General features: G+C 40.9%; 1 pseudogene; it reads left to right on the plus strand.

Annotated features, from left to right (window-relative positions):
- Positions 1-5,668: 5,668 nt before the first annotated feature.
- On the plus strand, positions 5,669-6,709 carry LOC125519478 (BTB/POZ and MATH domain-containing protein 3-like; annotated as a pseudogene).
- The last annotated feature ends 864 nt before the right edge of the window (positions 6,710-7,573 follow it).

A 7,573-nucleotide genomic window follows, 5' to 3' on the forward strand; every position in this document is an offset into this window, starting at 1 on the left:
TCAGTTCTTGTAGGAATATTTATAAGTCCAATGGTGGGAGCAAGTAGACGCGACGTTACACATGTGTTAAAAATACTAATACTTGTATTATGGAAATATAATTTGGTTAATTTGTTAAAAGTGTTCATCGCACATTTGAAAATTGTTCAATAAACAAAGTTTGCTCAACTCTTAGAAAATGTTTGCACCATTTAGAAAAACAGTAAGTGACATTTAATTTTTTTCCACGCATTTAAAGAAAATGTACGTGACTTTTTTCGAAAAATGTTCGACATTACATTATTTTTTGTGTAATCCAAAACAAAATGTTTCGTACCATTAAAAACAGTGCATGTTCCACTTAAAACTATCGTTCACATGTTAAAAAAAAGTCCAGAACTTATGTCTACAGAAAGTTCACATGTTTAAAAAATGAAGTATCTACAGAAAGTTCATATGTTTTAAAAAATGAATTATCTACAGAAAGTTCTTCCACGGGAGACTTGTGTCCTAGTAGTATTTAGGCCAAGAAAATCGTGTGCCCTTTTGATTTGCCGCACATTAGATACTATGCACGCATCAACAATTGCATCATTTATCGGAATGAGCACGCGGAGAAAATTAGTTGTCCAGTGTGTGATGCTTCTTGATACACCAAAAAGGAGCCACATCTATTTTCTATTATATATTAAAGTATTTGTCACATCTATCTTCTATTATATATTAAAGTATTTTGAAAGGAGCCACATCTATTATATACACCAAAAATTAGTTGGAATGAGCACATTGATTTTGACAGGAGCCACATCTATCTTCTATTATATATTAAAGTATTTGTCAGGTTTCCCAAAAAAGATAAATAGACTAAAAATTACCACAATAATTAGAAACATATGACCGTAAAATTAGTAAACCAAATTTTTATAGCCATTAGATATGATTGTAAGTTAACAAACAAACAATTATAACTCAAATTTCCAGTTTAACATTTTGGTTTGAGCCTGACCACACATAGTCTAGTGATCAATCAACATAGCACCATATTAGAACATGTATACACTAACCAACATGTGGTTGGATGGTTAGGAGAATAGTGGTATTCCCCAGCCCATCCCATGAGGGTTCAAGTCCTAGACTAGGCGCTGGTGCTCTCACTTTCCTTGGATGCGGCTGAGAACAACATACAGTTATAAATGGGTAGGACAAAGAAATGTTTTAGCATCATCACCTGCAGCTGCACCCCTTGAGCTGATGCACCGGGTCGTCGACCTTGTTGAAGTCCACGGGCTGGTTCCTGGGTATCGCAAAGCAGAGCGGACGAAATAAGTACCCAAGATGACATGACAAAAGCAAATGGAAAGAAGGGGGTCTTGGGGGCGGACAGCAGGCCGACGATGTCATTGAGGATCCTGTTGGTGTTGGTGATGAAGAGGTTGATGACCTCAGGGACCAAGCCTGGGCCTGAGCTGACATCCTCGTCCATCGACTGCAAGTACTAGAAATACTCATCCACCATACCCTAGATGGACCATTTCATGAGAAGCTAAAGGCATAGTCAGTCAGCAACCACACAGGTTAGTAGGGGGTTGACGGTGGAATGATTGTGGCGAACATGGATGTGACAAGGGTGTTCAACTGGGCCCTGAGCGCGGCAGTCGCCGTGGCGATTGATTTGGGGAAAGGAGCAGGTGCTGGAGGGACCCGAAGTTGTGGTGGCTCCGGCGATGTTATCGGTGAAGAGTGGAGGAGGCTTGGAGACGGAGCCCCTTATATACCCGGACGGATGAGTCTGTCCGCGCGAAGACGTGTGGCTGGGAGTGCCCCCCATTAACAGTCTACTAGTGGCTTGGCCGGGAGTCATTAAGGAGCTAGACGTTGTCGACGTCGGATACAGCTAGATGGGTGCTCGGTCAAGGCTCGTTGGATGGTTGCTCCGCTGGCCATTGATAGTGGGCATCTCTCTTAAAAGTAAAAAACCTCGAGATGTATGAATACAAACAAGAAGTTTAGTGGTTGCTGGCTGAGATTGTCTTATGGATTGATCAAGGGCATCCAGAAGGATTGATCAAGGGCTAACATTTTTCCAGAAGGATGATGAAAGTTATGCCATTTTAAATATTTAAAACAAAGAATTAAATGCAAAACAGAACAAAATGCAAGCACCACAAGATGACCGTGAAAGTATCCTGTAGGGTGTGAAAAAAAAACCAGATGAGAAAAGTTTCCTAATGGAGAAAGGAGACAATTTTTTTCCTAAAATAACCGGCAGCTTCGGAGCGCTTTGGGTAGCCGTTTGCCCGCTAAACGCGTCCTAGAGTTTACAGCAGAGCTCACATGCGCCCTCCTGTACAGTAAAATAAAAAACAATAGTAAAAGAAATAAAAAGCTGAAATTTTTGGAACAAACATTGACGAATTATGAACATGTGTTCAAATTTTCATGAAACGCAACAAATAGAGAATCAATTTTGTTTTTTCTATGGAAGCATATTGACATGTTTTTTCGTCATGGAAATTTGCACACATGTTCAGAATTCGTCAATGGTCGTCCGTAAAAAAAAATTCAGATTTTTAAAACTTATGTACTATTTTTATTTTTACTATTCACGAGGATGCGCATGAGCTCATGAGTAGAAACGATACTCTCTTCGAGGGTGTGGTGAGTAAGCAATATCAAATACTGACTCATTCAATTGTTCACAATATCGTAGGGTAGCACGTGCTTTTTGTTGAAAAAGGCTGTTAGTTTAGCAGAGCCACATTATTTAACAGCTGCGCCATGGAATGTAATGATATTATCCTTTTTATTTTTGAAGGAAGTTGAATAAAGTTGCCTTTGATGTATCCACCATTGACATGTAAATCCGGTACTTGAAGGACCATAATTTAGCCTCGTAATCTTGCATCACCCAGTCATTGACAGAAGCTGTCCAGGGAGTCAAGCCACCCAATAAAGCAAGTGTACCCTCCTTGTCGAACAACTTCGGGACGACTGGAGTGGACAATGCATCCATCGAAATGACTAATTCTATGTCAAATTCAATAATGTCTTCACCGCGTCCCATAATTTCACTGGTACCATAAATACGCTAGTGCAGTCTTCATGGTGGTGGACTGGTGGTAAACTGGAAAATGCGTGTGGATAACTGGGTTACAGATGTACAACTAGTTACCCCGAGAAAATATAAGGAAGGCATCACAGGACCCTTGCGACAATCTGGAGAATGGTGTTCGGAGCCCAGGAGAAAAGGTTAGAGCTGCTGATGGGAAACGGCGTCACGAACAACCACAAGGCTGGTGGGCCGCCTGTGGCCATCGACCATGGGGAGCAACGGCTAGCGCCCGTGGTGATCATGCAAGAATCTGGGTGTGATCACACCACGTCATGACATGGTGATGGCACGACAGCGGCCGACGTCCTTCGGCGACAACCTATGAGTATTTTTCAATGATCTTTTTGGGCAGGACATCGTGTAGGGTCACGCCTCTCCTTCCTGGCATCGTAGTGCTCTATCGACTCCCGTCGGCTGGAAAGACATGGCAAGATTTAGTCCAACAACAGCTTGAATCAAGGAGAGAGGCAAGTAAGGTGATAAAAAGCTTAAGTTTTACATGAATCACTATTCTTAATGAGGTTATAAATACAGTTATTCAAACTGGTATATTTTCAAATGACGAGAGAGTTCCAAGTCTTAATTTTTTAGTGTGATCTCGGCCATAGTTTTATCTTGGACTTCCCCACCTTTCGATTTCACTGTGACCTTTGCCAGTAATCCTCCGTTGATTTGTTCGTGTGCTGCTCAGCTCTCTCCCTCTCTTGATCCATCATGTCGTATATGAAATCCCTTCATGTCTTCATTCCACTTTATATTGCCGCAGGTGGCCAGGCTAAGATGTGGTCTCTGTCTTGAGGAAGATGCACACTGCGTGATGTATACAACTACAAACATTCTGAGGATGAAAGTAAATATTTCTTGGTTCTTATGTTGGGTGATTTGCAACACGAGATGGTAACTAATTCCTATTGTTCGATTTAGTGCCACTCCATCATGTTTTGTTTCAAATGCGTTTAGGCATTAGTTGCTTTCTGAAGCGTTAATGACAAGTACATTTACATGGGCCTTTATTATACATTTACATGCGCAAGTGATGAACGTATGTACACTACACCACAACAATGTATTCCCTACGGACGCGTGTTGGGTTAAGTTAGTAGTTTGGTATTCGAAAGATGTTTTCCCACAATATAGTTTTTCGACACACAATTCATATTTTATTAGTTAAAAGTGAAAGTTGTGGTTGTACCCCCCTTATCTAACCATCCATTTTGTGCCTCGCGGTCAATTCATGAACTTTCCACTTTTGCATCTCCAAAATAAATGAGCATATGGACATCAAACTTTACATGTCAACAATGTATTCGATCTACGACGTGTAACAAAAAAATTCAGTTTTTTTGTTCAAATTAAATTTTGTATATTTATAATAGATCAACAAATTCCATATTCTCTTTCCAACATTTTAGTTCCAAAGTTATAATGATCTATAAAGTTTGATGTACATATGTTTTATCATTTGAGAGGAACCCACAAAAGAAATTTGTATGTCCTAAGTTAGTTGGATAGCACATATCTCGAAGCAATGTTAGAGGGTATAGATAAGGGAGTGTGCACTTAGTATTAGCAAAACCAATCTCTATTTAAAATTTTGGTCAAAGTTTTACTCATAATATCGGAGAAAGTAGTTGCTAGAAATTGATGAGGATTTTGTGCATTTACAGAATATATCTAGGAGATATATAGTAGCCAGTTAATTTTGTGAGATCATTTATGTACAGATATGTGGTCATTTTATTGTATTAATTGTAATAGGATTTTTTGGCATGGTACTAAAATTATCTAAATATTGGCCGATGGAAATAGATAGCGCTCAAATATTGTCACGAGAAGGCATGTTTTCAATCCTTTAAAACTCAACCACACACACTAGCAGGAACACACTACCCAGATCGAGAAATACCGATCTCTCACACTAGGTTTGCTACGTAGTGAGCCTGCCGGCCAAGATTTTGCTTTGGGATCTCTTCTACCGTTGGTCGCCATTCCACTGCACTCTTCCATTTCAAGGTCTGTTATTCAATCCATAGCTGGTACTAGATGGTAGTAGTAGACAGTAGAGACTAGTAGTACTGTGCTGCATAGGTAGATGCATGGTTCGCATATATTCATTTTTTATATGAGAAGTATATATAAGTAAAAATCGTAGGAGTGGCCGTTCAGTTGGAATTGATCTTCCTGTGGTGCCGTTTTGTTTGTAGTATTAATTCAGAGGAACACCATAGCAGACCAGAGGAACACCGTTCGTTTCCTCTGATTTTATGGGAGTCAAAACATTCGGGCCGAGCTCTTTTTTGTAGGAAAGCCCGAGGAAAAGAGATATAATGCTACCCTGTGATGCAACTCTTCTTTGCCATGGGCTGGTCCAAGAAACACGCGTAGGTGAGTTTTGTCCATAACTTGTATCTAGGCCAAGTAGTTTTATTGGCAGGTCATCCTACAATAATTGTGTACCGCCTTTTGAATAGGTCGAGGTGGTTCACTAGTACATATATTTCTGTTATTTTAAAATAATGAAGCATATTTTGTGTGCTAATAGGATCTTGTGTGGAATTGCAGGCACTTGAATTTCACATGGAGTTTGGAACTACAGTCTCGACCTGCAACGCGACGGTGGTTCAGGATAGCCACATCTTTGTGGTTAATGACTATAGTGTCATCAAGGAAACTGGACCGGGCAATTTTATGAGGTCCCATGCCTTCCAAGTTGGTGAGTATGACTGTTCAGTTAGATTCTACCCACAAGGAATCAATGCTGAAAGCCAAAAGCACATCTCTATTCTTGTTGAGCTTATGAGGGAAAATGCTGAAGTGAAGGCAATATTTTGTTATCGATTGATCTCCCCAGGAGGACAGAGCACGGAGTTGAATCAGATCGGAGTGTTAAACTTATCTAGTGCAGAAGGCAAATGTAGGATGGGAGGGTGTGGGACAAGGTAATGGAGAAAACTTTGCTTGAAGCAGAATATGTGGAATTTGACCACTTCTTGATTGAATGTTCGATCACTATTATGAAAGATCCATTGGTGACTTGCAGTGACTTACTACTTTCACCCCAAGTGAAGCTGCCACAATCCCATCTATCAACTGATATGGCAAATCTATTAGAGTCAAAAGAAGGGGCGGACGTGACCTTCTACTTCCAAGGTGAATCATTTCTTTCACATATGCTAGTGCTTGCTGCAAGGTTCCCTGTGTTTAGGGTGCAGCTCTATGGCCCAATGATGGAGAAAGACGGATCATCTATAATCCTGCAAGATATGTTACCTGACGTTTTTAGGGCTCTCTTATATTTTGTACACAGACTGCTTGGTGCTTCCTTTCAACAATTTCGATGACGAGGACATAGAAGAGATTGTACGCCACTTACTCGAGGCTGCCGATCGATACGCAATTGAAAAGCTGAAGCTCATATGTGAGGCTATTCTTTACAGGTGTCTTGATGTACAAACAGTGGCAACTACATATGCGTTAGCTGATCAACATTAGTGTAACGATCTCAAACAGGAATGCCTCAAATTTATGGCATCTCCAACAATACTTGGTGAAGTCATGGCAAGCCAAGACTATGATAACCTCAAGAGGAAGAGTGCTAGTTTTTCTAAGCGTAAATGAAAAGTATGTTTACACGAGTCTTTATTATACATTGACAAGTGCAAGTCATGAGCGTGTGTAGGACATGGAGAGTGTGGATGCAACCAATCCAAGACTTGGCGTTCGCTAGTGAAAACAGAGTGACGGCTAAACCAAATTATACACTAAACTGAAGCCAAATACACTAGTGAAGACAAAAGTGATAGCTAAACTGAAGCCACATACAATATTAGATTTACAGAAACTAGACACGGAAGGCGAGACCCTATGTGCGCATCGCGAGCGTGTTCTGTCGCCTCTAATTAACAAGCTTGAGCGCCAGCTGCAGTTGGTGAGAGAAAATCAATAAGACACACCTGATGAGAGAGACGACGGCGGCCAGTTCGGGCAACAATGGTTCACACCTATGTTATGGAAGAAGGCGGAGTAGAAGGTCCTCGTCGGAATGAGGCAAAACAGCAGCTCAGTTGAGTGAGCGAGGCGACGCCAAGGAGGAGGGTGAAGCCGTGCGAGCCCGTGCTCGTCGCAACCAGTTAAGGAGGAGAGTAGGAGCTAGAGGACATAGTGCGAGGTTCTGTCTAGACGGAGGCAAGCGAGCTCGGCCCGGAGTGTAGGAGGCAGAGCAGCCGGAGCCACCACGGCCTGGTGGATGGGCAAGGTGAGACGGAAGCATAGCTCGCCTATAGGGAGCCAGTAGACCTGACGTCACACATGTGTTTTTTCCTTTTTAATTTTATTTCTATTAAAAAGAGTATATACATTATTATGAAAACATAATTTTTTTTTAAAAGTGTTCATTCCACATTAAAAAATGTTCATACTGTGTAAAATATGATTGCTCAATATTTAGGAAATGTTTGTACTCCCCCCGTTTCTTTTTAGTCT

Source organism: Triticum urartu, chromosome 7A (assembly GCF_056163025.1).
Source record: "Triticum urartu cultivar PI428250 chromosome 7A, HENAU_Tu73, whole genome shotgun sequence".
Taxonomy (NCBI): Eukaryota; Viridiplantae; Streptophyta; class Magnoliopsida; order Poales; family Poaceae; genus Triticum; species Triticum urartu.